Raw genomic sequence first — 17,500 nt, 5'->3', positions numbered from 1 at the left:
AGCTTCCCAGTGGAAGAGGGGCGAATGAAGCGAAGGCCGTCGTGGAGGCGTTGGAGAAGTGGAGCGTCGCTGACCGGGTCGTGGGGATGTCCTTTGACACCACCGCCGCCAACACGGGTCGCCACACCGGGGCGTGTACCCTGATTGAGCGGCAGCTGAAGAGCGACCTCCTCTACCTCGCCTGCCGGCATCACATTCTCGAGCCTCGTGATCGAGGCGGTCTTCACGTCGGTGATGGGGCCAACTACAGGGCCTGCTGTCCTGCTGTTCAAGCGTTTCCAGGAGAGGTGGCCCTTCATCAACCAAGGCGAGTTCCAGCCGATCGAGGATGGAGCAGGAGAGGTCGACATCGAGTGGTTCCTTCAGGCCCTGAAAGAGCGGACAGACCTTCGGGACGACTACCGGGAACTTCTGGAACTAACCGTCATCTTTCTCGGCGGCGTACCTCCCCCGCGGAATCCGCTTCCGTGCCCCTGGCCCCATGCACCACGCTCGGTGGATGAGCAAGGTGCTGTACTCGCTCAAGGTGTGGCTGTTCAGGGAACAGGTCAAACTGACGCCGAAGGAGGAGCGCGGACTGTTGAGGGTGGCCATGTTCTCCGCCCGCCTCTACAGCAAAGCCTGGACGCAAGCCCCACTTGCTGTCGCGGCTCCGCTCAACGATCTTCAGCTGCTTCAGGCACTGGACGGGTACGAGGACGCGGAGGTCTCCAAGGCCGCGACAAACAAGCTCCTCGGCCACCTCTGGTACCTCTCGGAAGAGCTGGTAGCCCTGGCGTTCTTCGACGACCGGGTTTCATCAGAAACAAAGAAGAAGATGGTAGCGGCGATTGAGGAGAAGGACGGCAACGACACAGCCCAGAAGCGAGTGACCATTCCCCGCTTCAGCGATCAGCGGCTGCAGCCTTGAGGACTTCGTGACCTCCAATACGTCCTCGTTCTTCTCCAAGATGTCCATCGACAAGGGATTCCTGGCGTTGGAACCGGCAGACTGGAAGAAGGATGAGGCGTACGGCAAGGCGTGCAAAGCGCTGGGGAACCTGTCGGTCACCAATGACCACGCGGAACGAGGCGTCGCCCTGATTCAGGAATATAACCGGCTCCTGACGAAGGACGAAGAACAACTGCAGTTCCTCGTCCAGGTCGTCGCGGACCATCGGCGCCAGTTCCCGGACACCAGGAAGGGAACGCTTGCACGGACCGGGCGACAATGAGTGGCTAGCAACCACACAACCCCCGCCAGGAGAGGAAAGCGGCTAATACTCCCACGAGAGCAACGTGGGAGGGGGACCCGGAGTGCTTGTGACTAGCGTTCGATGAGTAAAATTTCAGAGTCGTTGAGCACCGTTTAAATATATTCCGATTTCAATGAAACCTTGCACAGCACGTTTCTGGGTCAAAAGGAACAAGAATCCGGGTTTGGAGCATAGACATTATTCGTTTGAAATTTCACCCCCCTACAGAGGGCCACCCTATAATACTTTTCCACCCCACCAAATACTCCTGTGTTGGGGGGAGGGTCAGGAGGAAGGGAAAGAATGGCGTGAGGTGGCGAAGTGAGGAAGGGAAGGGAAGAAAAGGGAGGGGGACTGGTGAGGTGCTGAGGTGCGGCAACCAACCAAAAGGAAAAACATTCTTTGCGGGCAAGGAGAGAAAATTCAACTAATTATGAAGAAGGACTTAATGAGTTTCCCTCAATTATGTGCGTGGCATGAAATATGAGACGTAATGAGGCAAGGCGGGAATTTCTGTGACAAGTGTGCGGTCCAGAGAGAGAGAGAGAGAGAGAGAGAGAGAGAGAGTTGGTTATTGAAGCATTTCCAGTTCTCACACTCAATCTGGATAATTTGTTTTATTTTATTTTATTTCTTTTCCCACTTTCCTCTCGTTGTTCTATCTTTCTTTAATTTAGTATCTTATATTTTTTCTTTACTTTCCTCTTTTTTTATTTCCTTCGTTCACTTGTTCCTTATTCCTTATTTTATATTTTTTTCTCTTGTTTTCTTTTTTTTTTTTTTACTTTTTGCTAATTTTTTCTCGTATCCTCCTCTACCGAGTCTCATACAGGAAAGGAGTGAACTAATCTTCCTTCTCTCTCCTTCCTTCATCCTCCTTCCTTCCTTCATACAGATCCAGGAATTATCGGTAACTCGTTAAGTGCCTCAGGATCAGAGGTGTGGAAGGAGGAAGTCTTAACACGTGTTGTCACTAATGAACGTGATGCAGGTGGTGACACGTAGTGATTGTGCCTTTCCCTCATTCTTCTCTAGTTTTCTTTCACTGTTGTTGTTATTATTATCATTATTATTTTTTACGTCATTATTATTATTATTATTTTTTACTATTCACCAGTTTTCTTTTGTTGCTGGTCTTCTTTTGTTTTTCTGCAGTTACTCCAGATCTCTTGCGCTCGTGTTATTGTGTTTGTCTTTTGAATAATTTTGCAGCTTTGAGAATATATTACGTATTATCTTTTTTTTTTGTGTGTGTGTGTGTATGTCCGTGCAAAGCAGCTATCAGGATCATTATCAACATCATTAATATCAAGCTACATAATTATCCTGCATGTAATGAAGTGCTAAGAGAAAGAAGTTACCATTATCATCATTATTTTCAGACTCTAATTCTACTGCATGTGTCTTAATGTCATGTACTAAAGGATTGTTTTCACCATCATTAGCAAGATACATAATTCTTTTTATAATACATTGAAAGATTTTGAGAGAAAATTGTTATTAGCATCACCATCATTGCCATCAAGCGATATGATTCTACTCTCATGCATTGAAAGATTGTGAGGAAAAAACATTTGCCATTATCTTCACCATCATTATCATCAAACTCTATGATTTTACTGTAATGCGTTGAAGGATTGTGAGGAAGGAAACAATAATCATGCCATCCCCATCATTTTCGTCATTACCATCAGGTTGAATGATTCCACAGCAGGTCAAAGGCTGCCCTAACCACCTCCACTCCACCCTGTCAGCTGCTCGTCAATTCCAGGCCAGCGCAGCGAAAAATAAAGCAGGTTAATTGAGTAATGCGGTGGGATTTCCTTGTTAAGTTCGTGGTATTTTTAATCTTTGTGGCTTCCAATTCATCGCTGATCAATTGTTTACTTTAATATGAGTCAGAAAGTGTGGGAGAGTGATGGAGGCGATTTGCATCCGTCCATTCATCCATCCATCCATCTATCCACACGAGCGAGCTGTAATGTTTAAAGTCATGCGGGAAAACACACACAAACACACACAAAGCCATTTCCATACGTGTTTTGTTTTGTTTAATGACCAACACTGCGGCAGCTTGTGTGTGGTGTTGTGATGCGTGTACAATTTGCATATTTGTGTGTGTGTGTGTGTGTGTGTGTGTGTGTGTGTGTGTGTGTGTGTGTGTGTGTGTGTGTGTAATCGTCTCCATTTTTTATAACTTTCTATTATTTATTGAAGTCCGGATTTTTTCTTTCTTCTTTCTTGATTACTTCTTTCCTTCCTTCTTTCCTTTCTTCCATTTCTTTCTCCTTTCTTCCTTCCTTCCTTCTTTGCTGCCTTTTTTGCGTTATTATTCCAAGCAATTTGAATTCCTTTTGCCTTTCTTCCTTCTTCCCTTCTTCCTCTTTTCTTAATTTTTCCTCTTTCCTTCTTATTCCTCCTTTATTTTTTCCTTTTCTTCTTGTTATTTCCTTAATTTTCTTCCTTCTCTCCTTTTCATTCTTCCTTAATTTTCTTTCTTCCTTTTTTTTCTTGCTCTTTCCTTCATTTTCTTCTTTCCCTTTTCCTTTATTTTTCTCCTCACGAAAGAAGGAAATGAAAATTCGTCTTGTTTTCTTATTTCTTTCCTGCTTAATTTCCTTCAAGCAAATGGGAGAAGGAAGCAACTTGTCTCTCTCTCCTTCCTGTTTGTCTTTCCTTTCCTAGTTCCCCTTCTCTCTGTCCTCCTCCTTTTCTTTATTTAGTTCTCTTCCTCTTTCATTCACCCTCTTCCTTATTCTTTATTTCTTTTTCCCTTTCCACTTCATTGTTCTTGTGTTTTCTTTTGTTTCTTCACCTTTCTTCTTTCTGTTCTTAGTTTATTTTGTTCTTCCTTATTCTTACTTTTTCTTTCCCCCTTCCTTATTTACTTCGTTCTCCTTCACCGTATTCGTTATTCTCTCTTTCTTTTGTCCTCTTTAACTGTACATTCTCCTCCTCCTCCTCCTCCTCTTCCTCCTCCGTTTGGTCTGAAAAGTGGATTATGAACTTTAATCTCGATAAATGCCACGTATTGCATATTGGAAATGGTAATCCACAGAATAATTATAAAATGAGTAACACTCCCATCAAAAGTGTGGATTCCGAAAAAGATCTGGGAGTTTTAGTGCCAACAGATCTTGAACCAAGCAAACACCGCACAGAAGTCGTCAAAATATGCCAGTAGACTAATAAGCTTCATAGGAAGATCTTTCACCTTTCAATCAGAGAAAATCATTTTGACCTTGTACAACTCACTCGTACCTCCTCATCTTGAATACAACGTACAGTTTTGGTCACCCTACTACAAAAAGGATATCGAGAAAATAGAAAAAAAGATACAACGTGGAATATCAAAAATTATCCCAAGGCTTTGCAATAAATCTTACGAGGAGCGTCTTAATGAACTAAATCTATTCTCCCTAACCAAGCGCAGACTAAGGGGACGTGATATTGCTTTACAAAATTTTGAAAAGCTTCTCAAATATGAGACCTGAACTCTTCCTAACACTCAGCCAGTCGAATGTTACAAGAAACAATGGCTTCTAAATAAAAGGTAAGCGATTTCAAACAAATGAAGCCAAATATTTCTTCTTCCATCGTGTCATAAATATATGGAAATGTCTCCCATCAAGCTTCGTTAACGCAGGTACTGTTCATTAATCTAAAACCCGTCTTGACAAGCATCTAGAAAGTGTTCCCAGGTTGTCTTTGTTCAAGCCTGAATAGTGAACACGTTCACTCTGTACTGTCTGTCATCTGATGGGGCATATTTCGCTAAGAAAGGGAAACAATTATTATGTAACAAAGACTAAAGATTAAGGAAACCTTATTGATGGATTGTTCCTCGGTGACTTACTGCTGACCCGGTCACAGTAATGAAAAGTGAATAAAGTCCTTGCAGAGCAAATCACCCATCACTGTAGTCATCTAGTTAAATGAACCTAAGTAGATAAAATTTTTGAGGAAGAAGCGCCTTATCAAATGACATAAATGTTAGGATTGTATGTAGATTGTATGTAGTGCAAGTAGACCTCATCTCTCTTACTTTTCTCTCAAATTCCATGTTGTTTTTCGATACATGGTACCATTTCCTTTTTCCTGCCAGCTTCGTCTGGAGGGATGGCGGGGGTGGGGAGGAGCCTTCTTCTGTACTATCCTGTCCCTTTCGCTAATAGCTAGAGTAGAATAGTTGCCCAAACAGCCTTGTAAGGACATCGGGATCTGTCGCTGTTTTTTCTTCCTTTGTATTCCTCCTCCTCCTCCTCCTCCTCCTCCTCCTCCTCCTCCTCCTCCAAGTCTCCCTCACACGAAAGGGAGACTTAGACTTCTTCATTCCTTCTTTCATCTCGTACCAGGAAGTATTGGTAACTAGTTAAATCCTTCCTCCTCCTCCTCCTCCTCCTTGTCCTCGTCTGCATTTTTTTTTCCTCGTTATTTATCTCCTCTTTCGTATCCCCAATTATCTTTTTCTCTCTTTCTTCTGTCCCCTTTAACTGTACATTTTCCTTCTCTCTTCCTCTAATCTTCCTTCATCTTCCTTCCCTCCTACTCTAATCTTTCTTCTTATTCCTTCCTTCATCTTCCTTCCCCATGTCTTCCTTCATCGAGACCCAAGAAGTATCGATAACCAGTTTAGTCCTTCCTCCTCCTCCTCCTCCTCCTCCTCCTCCTCCTCCTCCTCCTCCTCCTCCTCCTCCTCCTCCTCCTCCACGCCCCGGCACGCCTCGAACTCCCTTTGTTTGACTTCCGCAGAGATTAATTCACAGCCTCCAGAGTGTCTTGCAGATAAGCCACTTTGCCGATAACGAATTCCTACAGGCACTAGAGTCGAGAACTTGGCTCATGTGTCTTGAAATCGCGCGCTGGATTACTCAGCCAACATTTGTTTTCCCTGTGTAATTGGCTAATAGGAGTCGCTTAAGCCAGGGCTGCTCACTTAATCCCCCGTGTGAATGGCTTATTCGCAATGGCTTCATTAGCAGTCCCCCGCCCCCGCTGCGCTTGGCTTGGGTTCGTGGCGTTGAGTGAGTGGGTGGGTGAGTTGTTGGGTTGGTAATGTTATGTGTGTTGATTTGTGTTGGTGTGGGAGGGAAGAGTGTGTGTGTGTGTGTGTGTGTGTGTGTGTGTGTGTGTGTGTGTGTGTGTGTGTGTGTGTGTGTGTGTGTTGTCCTTGCTTCTTATTTCAGTCTCCAGTTAGGATTCTTTTTAAGTCATTCATGTATGTTTATTATTATTTATTTTTTTCTTCCTCCTTTTCCTCTCTCCTTCCTCTCTTTCTTATAGTTTTCTTTCTTTCCTTCCTACTTCTCCCCCATCCATCCATGCATTATGTATGTGCTGAGGGAGCAGAGACTTTGTGTGTGTGTGTGTGTGTGTGTGTGTGTGTTTAGATCATCACTTACAAAAGGCATCACTGAATGACAACAAATGGAGTGATTGAGTACTTTAAATCGTTTATTGACAGTACTGCAATTTAATTTCAGTCTATAAAACCCACAGTTACTGAGACGAACCAGGAAGTGCCACTCTGTCACTGCCAATTAGCGAATCAGTAGTACTAGTAAGGTAAAAAGTTCACATGGGTTTGAAAATTCATATAATGTTCTAGGCAATGCGTTCAGAATACCATCAGATTTAAAATAGTGTCAGATTAAAAAAACATACAAGTTGGTCTACATTTTATATATAAATATTTTTTTTTATTTTAGTATTTTTTCCCCCATTTGCAACATGATATCATATTTAATTGAGCCTCCCATTCATCAGCCCGTGTGTTTTTTGAGTGGCTTTTAACTCTTCGCTTTAGTACCACTGCTGGGATTGTTTTTTTTTTTTTTTATATACTTTCCTTTTATGACTAGATTTTTTTTTTTTTCGTTTGGTATCATCGATTTATTTTTTGAAGGAGGATGACTGACATCACAAGGGGAGGAAAAGGGGTTGTTATTTGTCACTCTTCACCTCCTACGAAAAAAAAGAAGTTAAACAAGCATTATAATCCAAAACGCACAAACAATTCACTCCTCTGCTTCTCATAAAAAGTAAAAGTCAAACAGAAAAGACAATTGAGAACACCTGATTCCATTTCATAAGTAAAAAATTAACTACAATGTTTGTGCGTTTAGACTTTTATTTTATATCTACTGCTTCCATCGACTTTATGAGTGAAGGAAGCTGACACAAGCCACAAAAAAGGGGGAAAAAAAAAGACCCGCAATTTGTTTCTCTCTCTCCTTCCCTTCGAAATAAATATAAGTATAAATTTAGTCACCATTTCTACGAGTACTTCATATTTTTTTACACATTATACTCTCTTACCTGTCACAAAGGCAGATTACTGGCGGGATGAAGGTACTGCTTATAAAAGAAATGATAAAATACGTGGAATTCTGGATACGAGAGAAAAAAATAGAAAATGTAGTAATTGATGTCAACTTTGATGGAGTGAAAAGTTTTACGGATAAATAATACAGATTAGATAAGATTACACGATTAGTTGAGATGAAAGAATATGGATTTGCAGAGAGAGAGAGAGAGAGAGAGAGAGAGAGAGAGAGAGAGAGAGAGAGAGAGAGAGAGGAGAGAGAGAGAGAGAGAGAGAGAGAGAGAGAGTAGTTAACATTACTTTAAAATTTTCACCTCATGTAGATTGTAAAGTTCGCGTTCTTGTTATTGCTGGTGGTGGTGATGGTGGTGCTGGTGATTGAAAGGAAGCTAGATGGTGATAATGGTGGGTAATGGTATTGGTGGTAATGGTAATGGTGGCACTGAGGATGGTAGTGGTGGTAAATGGTAGTGACGGTGGTGGTGGTGATGGTGGTGATGGTAGTGGTGGTGCTGGTGGTTGCGGCTTGATTGAGGGGAGAATTTGACGAGTAAGTGGCGTGTTAGTGGAAATGGAACGCGATTATATTCATTTGGCGAGCGGGTAATGTGTCCTGATTTTCATTTGGGTTGTGGTAATTTTTTTTTTTTTTAAGCTCGTGTTGCTGCTGCTGTTCTGGTTACGCTCACTCTTCCTCCAGCGTATTTTTTTTTATTTATTTATTTTATTTTTTTTTATATGTATATCTTTTTTTGCGGTTATTGTTCTGATTAGGTTCAATTTTGCTGTTGCGTATTTTTATTTATATATTTTCTTTTTTTTTTCATTTTTAGTAGCTGTTGTTTTGATTCTGTGAAATGTTTGCTACTTCGTATTTTTATTTATCTGTTTATTTATTTTATTTATTTATTTATTTATTTATTTATTTTATTTATTTTTTATTTATTTTTTTTTATTTATTTATTTTTTTGTTTGTTTGTTTGTTTTCGTTTGGAGTTCGGTTCTCGTGTTTATCTGTGTGGTATTTTTCCTCTTCGCAATGAACACCACAAGTAAAATAAGGAAGACTAAAAAAATACAATGGAGTTTAGTGCATATGTATTCACACATGCACAGACTCTTACTCTTTAATATTATCGTTACTTTGTTCAACTTACCAATGCTGTAGTGACCATCAGCAACACACACACACACACACACACACACACACACACACACACACACACACACACACACACACACACACACACACACACACACACACACACACATACACACACACACCTGGCCTGATCGACGTAAGGTAATTAGTCTCTTGTAATGGCTTGGGCAGCTGGATAATTACATGTATAAATATGCGTCTGCACTGTGAAATGATTGTAATTGTAACGCGAGAATTTTTTTTTTTTCTCTCTCTCTCGTACTTTAAGAGACCATTACCTCTGTGGTGGTAGGGAAATGAATTGAAACAGTAGCAGTTGGTAGTAGTGGTGGTGGTGGTGGTGGTGGTGGTGGTGGTTGTGGTGGTGGTGGTAGTAGAAGTACGGGAGGATGATGAGGATAAGAATGAGTACAGTGCATGTTAAAGATTAATAAAGAAAGGAAAACTTGTCGTAGCAATTGTAGTAGTAGGTGGAGGAGAAGGAGGATAATAGTAGAAATAAAAAAAAAAGAGAAAGTTATTGTAGTAGTAGTAATAGTAGTAGTAGTGATACTAGCAGTGAAGAGCAATATTACCATGAACACAATTTCTCTCTCTCTCCTCTCTCTCTCTCTCCTCTCTCTCCTCTCTCTCTCTCTCTCTCTCTCTCTCTCTCTCTCTCTCTCTCTCTCTCTCTCTCTCTCTCTCTCTCTCTCTCTCTCTCTCTCTCTCTCTCTCTCTCTCTCTCTCTCTCTGTGTGTGTGTGTGTGTGTCTCACACCATCGTTACTTGTCCCTCTACACCTCGTTCAATCTTCCCTTTCAATCTCACCCAGGTATCGCCATCAAGAGTAAGGGACGCCGCCAGACAGGTAGAGGCGCCTTCCTTCCCTCCATGGCTTTGCATCACGCCAGTAGGAGGAAGAGGAGGAGAAGGAGAAGGAGGGAAAAAGAACTTATAGGAGGGAAAAAGAAGATTGGTTTTCAAAGGCATGGAATTTCCTGAGTGCTGTGTGTGAATATGACTGATAAAAAAAAAACTTTCACGCAAAATAAGGTATAATATATTCATATGTACATACGCACATACATACATACTTTACATGATTGACAACAATGAAATAGGTAAATGTGCATAAAGATTAAATAAAAATACTCTCTTGCGTAACATACATACATACATACATGCATACACATCATACATGATTGACAGCAATAAATAAAAAAATAGGCAAAAATTTATATTCATCCATAAGCAAAACATTACTGTGCTGTTTAGTACTTAAGGCAAATAATGAATACTTTAGCACAACAAACGTAAAAAAAAAGAAAAAGAAAAGTGATTAAGAGCTCGTTACGAAAAATGAAAATTACGTAAAAGAATATTCATTGCTAATTAGGGAAATGTACTCTGAATAATCATACGTACTTTGCTTGTAACAACTATGATGTGAAAAATGCATATGCCTAGAACTGAAAATAAAATACAGAGCCAGAACAATTAACGGAAAAGGGAAAAAAATTAAAGAAAATAAATGTGTTTTGTTAGAATTATACCACACACACACACACACACACACCACACACACACACACACACACACACACACACACACACACACACACACACACAAACGTAAAGTCTTGTCATCTGTGCAACCTTTAAATTTCCCGAATGCCTCAGAAGACAAACAAACAGACAGACAGACAGACATATTGAAAGACATGCATCATTAATATAAATACTATACCCAGTTGTTTTCCGGTCGAGTTATTTTTTGAAGTACGAGAGAGAGAGAGAGAGAGAGAGAGAGAGAGAGAGAGAGAGAGAGAGAGAGAGAGAGAGAGAGAGAGAGAGAGATAGAGAGAGAGTTGCTGTACAATTTCTCCATAGCATAATTAAACGTGTAATATTATTCTTTATGACATTTGAAACCCCCTTATACAAGATTCCAAGTTAGAGATGATAAAGGAATGACAGGAAGGAATGGAGGACGAAGGAGGTGCAAGAGAAGACAAGGCAAGCTGGTAAATAATTAAAAGGGAAACAGACACAAAAGGGAGCAAAGATTGAGGAAAGAAGAGAAAGGAAAAAAAAAAGAGAATGAGAGTAAAAAAAAAAGAAAGTATAATACAGCACATGAGAGAGAGAGAGAGAGAGAGAGAGAGAGAGAGAGAGAGAGAGAGAGAGAGAGAGAGAGAGAGAGAGAGAGAGAGAGAGAGGCCTAATTCTTTTTCCATAGACCAATAGAGATTAGCTGTTTTTTTCCTTCTTCTTCTTCTTCTTCTTCTTCTTCTTCTTCTTCTTCTTCTTCTTCTTCTTCTTGCTTCTTCTTCTTCTTCTTGAGGGTGATAGGAGTCTTAATTCCCTCAGAAGCTGCTTGGGATTAGGTAAGGTGAGAGGGAGTAGTAGTAGTGGTAGTAATAGTGGCAGTAGTTAGTAGTAGTAGTAGTAGTAGTAGTAGTAGTAGTAGTAGTAGTTAGTAATTGTTGTTGTTCTTCTTCTTCTTCTTGTGATGTTGGTAATAGTGGTGGTGATATTATCTCATCTCCTTTTTCTCAGTCTTCATCCTCCTCCTCCTCCTCCTCCTCCTCCTCCTCCTCCTCCTCCTCACATCTTCATCCACATTCTCGTTTTCCTTGCACTCTTCTCCATTTCCTCTTCCTTCGCTCGCTCCTCCTCCTCCTCCTCCTCCTTCTGCTCTCAATACTCAGTCACAGAAGGAATTATTGTGTATAACTTTCTAACGAGTCTCTCTCTCTCTCTCTCTCTCTCTCTCTCTCTCTCTCTCTCTCTCTCTCTCTCTCTCTCTCTCTCTCTCTCTCTCTCTCTCTCTCTCTCTCTCTCTCTCTCTCTCTCAAACTGTTATTGCACCGAAAGCTGTTTTGGGTTTTATAACATCAGAGTTTCTCCTTTTTCTTTTGTTTCCTCCACCTCAACTTTTCTCTTCCCCTCTTTATCTTTTTCCCTCTCTCCCTCTCCCTCTCTCCCTCTTTCTCTCCCTCCTTCTCCCTCTCTCCTCCTTTTTTTTATCTCCTTCCCCTCCACTAGTGTGTTATTTAATCATTGCTTTTAACTTGTGTTTTATTTATTTTCATTTCTTTCAACCCACTTTCTATATTTTCTCTTCCCGAAAATTCTCTTGTGGTTTATTTTTGCTTTTTGTTTTCCTTTTCGTGCTTTTTTCTTTATTTTTTTTTTTCTGTATGATGCCTTTGCTCTGTCACAGCCATTGTTTTTTTTTTCATCTCTGTTTTCATCTCTGTTCCTTTCTTCCTTCATTTATTGTCTTCTTTACTTACACGTTTCGGGTTTTTTGTCTTTCCTCTATTCCTCTCTTTCGTTTCTTTCCTTCATATTTTCTCCTATCTTCCAGTTTCCGCTTTTTATCATCTCCTTCTTCTTCTTCTTTATCTCTCTTTTCCTTTCTTCCCTCTATTATTTCCTTTATTTACACATTTGGTTTATTTCCTTTCCTTTATTCTTCTCTTTCATTTCTTTCCTTCATATTTTCTCCTATCTCCTAGTTTCCTTCTTTATTTTTATCTTGTCCTTCTTTCTTTTCTCTCTTCCTTTCTTCTATTATTTCCATATTTACACATTTTATTTCTTTCACTTATTTTTCTCTTTAGTTTCTCTCCTTCACATATTCTTTCCTTCCATCCTCTCCTTCTTCGCTGTCTCTCTTGCGTTTATCTCTAATCCTCTTTACTTCCTTCCTTCATTCCTCTCCCAATAGCTTATTCCTCCCTTCTCCTCTCCTCTTTTCTTCCTTCTGTTCCTCCTTTTTTTATTCTCTCCTTTGTATTTCTCTTTGCATTTATTCCTTACTATTATTCTCTCTCTCCTTCACACATCTCCTATTATCTTATCTCCCCCATTCCTTCTTTCTTTCTTCCTTTCCTTCATTCCTCTCCTTCGTTGTCTTTTATATTTATTTTTTAGTTTCCCTCTTCTGTGTTTCATTAATATTTTCTCTTTTAATCTTTTATTATTTTATCTTCCTTTCCTCCGTTCCACTTTCCTTCCTTCTTCGTTCTTTCGTCTCTTCATTCACCTCATTTACTCTTCTTAGTTTCCTCTTATTCTCCTTCCCTCCTTCCTTTTCCCCTCTCCTTCCCTCCCTCCTCTCATTAGTTTATCCCTCGTTCCTTCCTCTCCTTCATTAATTTTCCCCTCCATGCATTATTTATTCTCCGTCTCCTTCTCTCCTCTTCCTCTTCCTCCCCACTTTCCTCCTTTCCTCCTTCTCTCTTTAGTTTATCCCCCTTTTCTTCCACTTCATTCGTCCTTAGTGCACTTGTTTTCTTTTCTCTCCATGTCTCCTTTCCTTTCCTTCTTCCTTCCCCTTCATTTTCTCCCTTCTTAGTCTTTCCTTCTCTCCTATTCTTCCTTCCTTTCTTCTTTTCTCCTTCCTTTTTTCTTCGGTTTTCCTTTTTTTTCGTAGTCTGCCTTCCCTCCTCTTCCCTCATTCTTTCCCTCCTCTTTCTCTCCCCTCTTCTCCCTCTCTCTCTCCCTCTTCTTCTCTCCCCCATTAGCGTTCTTCTAATGGAAATGCGTAAGCTTATCTGGTATAAGCTGATGGAGGGAAAAGAGGGCGTATCCTGATATTTCCTCCTGTTTCCTCCTTGGTTTCCCTCCCTCCATCCCCTCCCTCTTTCCTTAGTTTGTCTCTATTTTTCTTTTTTTTTTCCTCTCGCTTATGCTGTTTGCGTTTTCTGTTTTTTTTTTAATTCTTCTCTTTTTCTTTTTTCTGATTCATTTCGTCTTTCTTCTTTTCTTTGTGTAGATTTTGTGTAGATTTTTTGTTCGTTTTTTGTTTTTGTTTGTTTGTTTGTTTGTTGTTGTTGTTGTTGTTGTTGTTGTTGTTAATGTTCTATTTATGATTTTTTCTTTTTATTCTATTTTTATCCACGTGTTCATTATGCACAAACGATTTTCTCTCTCTCTCTCTCTCTCTCTCTCTCATTCTCTCTCTCTCTCTCTCTCTCTCTCTCTCTCTCTCTCTCTCTCTCTCTCTCTCTCTCTCTCTCTCTCTCTCTCTCTCTCTCTCTCTCTCTCTCTCTCATTTAATTTCCCTCCTTGGTTTTTCTCTCATTCTTTCTTTCAATATTTATCTTCGTCTTTTTATTTATTTTTTTTTCAATTTCTCTAACATGATTTTTTTTTTATTTTTGTACCCTCTCCTCTCTCTCTCTCTCTCTCTCTCTCTCTCTCTCCTCTCTCTCTCTCATCTCCTCTCTCTCTCTCTCTCTCTCTCTCCTCTCTCTCTCTCTCTCTCCTCTCTCCTCTCTTTCTTTACTTATATTTCTCCCTTTATTCGTTGCCCTCCTTCACCCATCTTCTCTTTTAATATTTTCCCTTTCCTTCTTCCCCTATTTCTCAGTATTTCTCCTCTTCCACTCTTTCATCCTCTTCCTCGGACATTTTTCCATTCCTTATTGCCGCCTCCCTTCCTCCTCCTTCGTATTCCTTCCCTCCTTCCTTCTTTTCTTTTTCCCTTGTCTTAGTTTGGGTTTTCCTTCCATGCTCTCTCTCTCTCTCTCTCTCTCTCTCTCTCTCTCTCTCTCTCTCTCTCTCTCTCTCTCTCTCTCTCTCTCTCTCTCTCTCTCTCTCTCTCTCTCTCTCTCTCTCTCTCTCTCTCTCTTACCTTCCTTCTAGTTTCCTTACTGCTTCATTTTTCTTCCCTTCTTTTAAATTTCTCCTTTCCTTTCTTTCAATTTCCTTACCTTCCTTCATCTGTTTTCCTCCTCCATTTTCTTCTCCTTTCCCAACTTTTCCTTTTTACATTTTCCTTACTTTCCTTTTATTTTCCTTCATCCTTCCCCTTTTCTTTCCTTCTTTCCCAACTTCTGTTCAACTCTTAGTAAACCTTTTCCATCTCTTTCTTTTTCAGTCAGTCCTCTTTCACATCTTCGTTTTTTCGCTCTCTGTCTTTCTCTTTAGTAAATATTTTCCATCGTCATGGCTTTCGTAAACCCTTCCTTTTTTCAGACGCTTTTCATTCCTTTCTTTCTTTTATCGTCGTTTCTTTTCCGTCCTCTCTTCAGTCGTCTTTCATTCCTTCACTTTTTCCACCCTCTCTCTTTTCCCCCCCCCTCTCTCTCTCTCTCTCTCTCTCTCTCTCTCTCTCTCTCTCTCTCTCTCTCTCTCTCTCTCTCTCTCTCTCTCTCTCTCTCTCTCTTCTCTCTCTCTCTCTCTCTCTCTCTATCCTTTCTTCCATTTTCATTCTCCCTCCCACGGTTCCTCCCAGTTCGACCAGCTCCTCTCCTTGTCACGTATGCATTGCACGATTCCCCCACTCAGCATATTCTCTGATTTTACTGAAAGTGATTGCTGTCCTTGCCGGAGTCTTTTCTGTTCACCTCGCCTCCCCCAACCCTCCCTCCACCTCGCCTCTTATTGCCAAACTTAGCTCTCGTGTCCTTTCCCGGTGTGTGTTATTAGTATTATTATTGTGTGTGGTGTGTGTGTGTGTGGTGTGTGTGTGGGTTGATTGATTGGTGTAGGTTGGCTGGGAAATATGAAGAAGTGAAGGAAGGGAGAGAAATGAGTAAGGACTAAGTATTTTTGCTTCTTTTTTTCGTTGTTTGGTTGCATTTGTGTTTGTCTTGTTTGTTTGTTTGTTTGTTTGTTTGTTTGTTTTTGTTTTTTTATCTACTTTGACGAGGATGTTCATAGTTATTTTGGTGTAGTGTTTGGTTGTAGGTCACTTTTCCACCGTAGACCGACAGATATCCAAGCAGATAGACAAAATAGACAGACAGGCAAGGAATGGACGTAAAAAAAAACACAAGAACACACACAAACAAAAAAAAAGAAATAAGGAGACAGCAAAAAACTATCTAATTAACCCACAAAAGGCAGCTCCTGAAACAGACAGAGGTGGACAGAAAACACAAGAGGGACAGAATATAGTAGAATTGTTTGTCTCAGAAAAATGTATGTATGTATGTGTGTAGGGGTGCATGTGTGGTCAATAAACTATCTATATCTATCATTAAGAGTAACATTTATTTTGGGTGCCTGTGTGAATGACCTGTGTGTGTGTGTGTGTGTGTGTGTGTGTGTCGGTCTTGGTGAAAGGAAAGAAGGTCACTATGACTAAGGGAAGGCGAGCTGAAGCTGTTTTTATGGAGAAGGAGAGTGCCTCCGACTGTGTGTCCGAGGGAGGAGAGGAGGGAAAAAAAGTTAACTAAGTTTACACGGAGTTTGGTATTCTGTGCCGGGAAATAAATTGATTTGGTCAAAGAACTTCGTAGGGAAAATGTATTTCACCACACACACACACACACACACACACACACACACACACACACACACACACACACACACACACACACACACACACACACGAGTAGATCGGTTCATATATTTTCCATTCTCTTTGTCACAAAAAATAAGAAAAAAAATTAGGCTAAGTTTCCATGACATACAGAATCTATTTTATATGATTTTTTTATTTATTTATTTTTTTCAGTCTTTTATCTCTTCAAGTAATGGAATAGTTTGACTTGTGTAATGGTTGTCCAGAGAGAGACACAGAGAGAGAGAATGGTAGTTGAGACAGACAGACATACAGACAAACTGACAGAATCAAACCAACCACGTCGAACAATGCTCTTACAAAAATATGAATCCTCTGAGGCGAATGATGATGAAACTGTCGGCATAATAACTCTGGTGTATATGATATCTGGCGTTCTTGTCTCAGTTCGCGTTGGGGAGTCGGTACGTAAAAGTTTGACAGTTCCAGCAACTCTATCGTGATATTAATACAAGAGAGTAAAACATTTGTACCGATGAAATATTACAGTGCACTCAAAATAATAGATCTTTTTTTTCTTCTTTATAATCATAGCCTTTCTTTTAGTCAGCGAATCTTGGATAGGAATTATTGTTACTTTATTGTTTCAGATTTTTCTCTTTTCATCTTTTTTCTCAGTCACGAAGAACGGGATTGAAATGTTATATATATATATATATATATATATATATATATATATATATATATATATATATATATATATATATATATATATATATATATATATATATATATATAATTTTTTTTTTCCGGGTTTCCAGGAATGTTGTGTTTTCCATTACCCATTTCCGAGAGAGAGAGAGAGAGAGAGAGAGAGAGAGAGAGAGAGAGAGAGAGAGAGAGAGAGAGAGAGAGAGAGAGAGAGAATAGTTGAAGTAAGTTAAGAATATTATTTGTAAATGGAAAAAGAAAGAAAAGAATAAGAGTGAAAAAAGTAAGAAATAATGTAAGTAACCAAGAGAGAGAGAGAGAGAGAGAGAGAGAGAGAGAGAGAGAGAGAGAGAGAGAGAAAGAGAGAGAATAATCCATGACATTAATCAGAATGGATCATAGTTTTTCGCTTAGGGCCAAATGGATTAAAATTTGTCTTTCATTGGGTTACTTCCATTTATATCTCCTCCTATCTATCCTATCCTATTTTAGTATCCACCTATCTTTTTTCTCGCCTTACTTATTTTTTTTCCTCTCCCACTTTCTTCTATTATCTTTTTCTTCTGTCATTGGAGCTACGCTACTTACCCTTCTTAAACTACTTCACTCCCTATTGTTAACTGTCTATCTATCTATTTCCTCTCAACGCTGTTCCATAAGTAACACGCAAACGTACGAACTAAAATCACGAGAGAGAGAGAGAGAGAGAGAGAGAGAGAGAGAGAGAGAGAGAGAGAGAGAGAGAGAGAGAGTATCGGGTGGTGATAAAGGCGTGAGGAATAAATCCCTCCTCGCCGGACAGTCACGTGTTATCGTTGGCTT

The 17,500-nt window shown here is 40.1% G+C and overlaps 1 long non-coding RNA gene across 1 annotated transcript in view; it reads left to right on the top strand.

Annotated features, from left to right (window-relative positions):
• The window catches only part of LOC135088680 (uncharacterized), a 72,376-nt gene extending 62,438 nt beyond the window's left edge, over positions 1-9,938 (top strand). Inside the window, exon 3 of the long non-coding RNA XR_010261075.1 lies at positions 9,537-9,938. This is a non-coding gene — a long non-coding RNA (uncharacterized LOC135088680). The remainder of the gene's footprint in view (positions 1-9,536) is intronic.
• The last annotated feature ends 7,562 nt before the right edge of the window (positions 9,939-17,500 follow it).

This window comes from Scylla paramamosain, chromosome 31 (genome assembly GCF_035594125.1).
Source record: "Scylla paramamosain isolate STU-SP2022 chromosome 31, ASM3559412v1, whole genome shotgun sequence".
In the NCBI taxonomy this organism is placed as follows: domain Eukaryota; kingdom Metazoa; phylum Arthropoda; class Malacostraca; order Decapoda; family Portunidae; genus Scylla; species Scylla paramamosain.
This window is presented reverse-complemented; position numbering and strand designations above follow the sequence as displayed.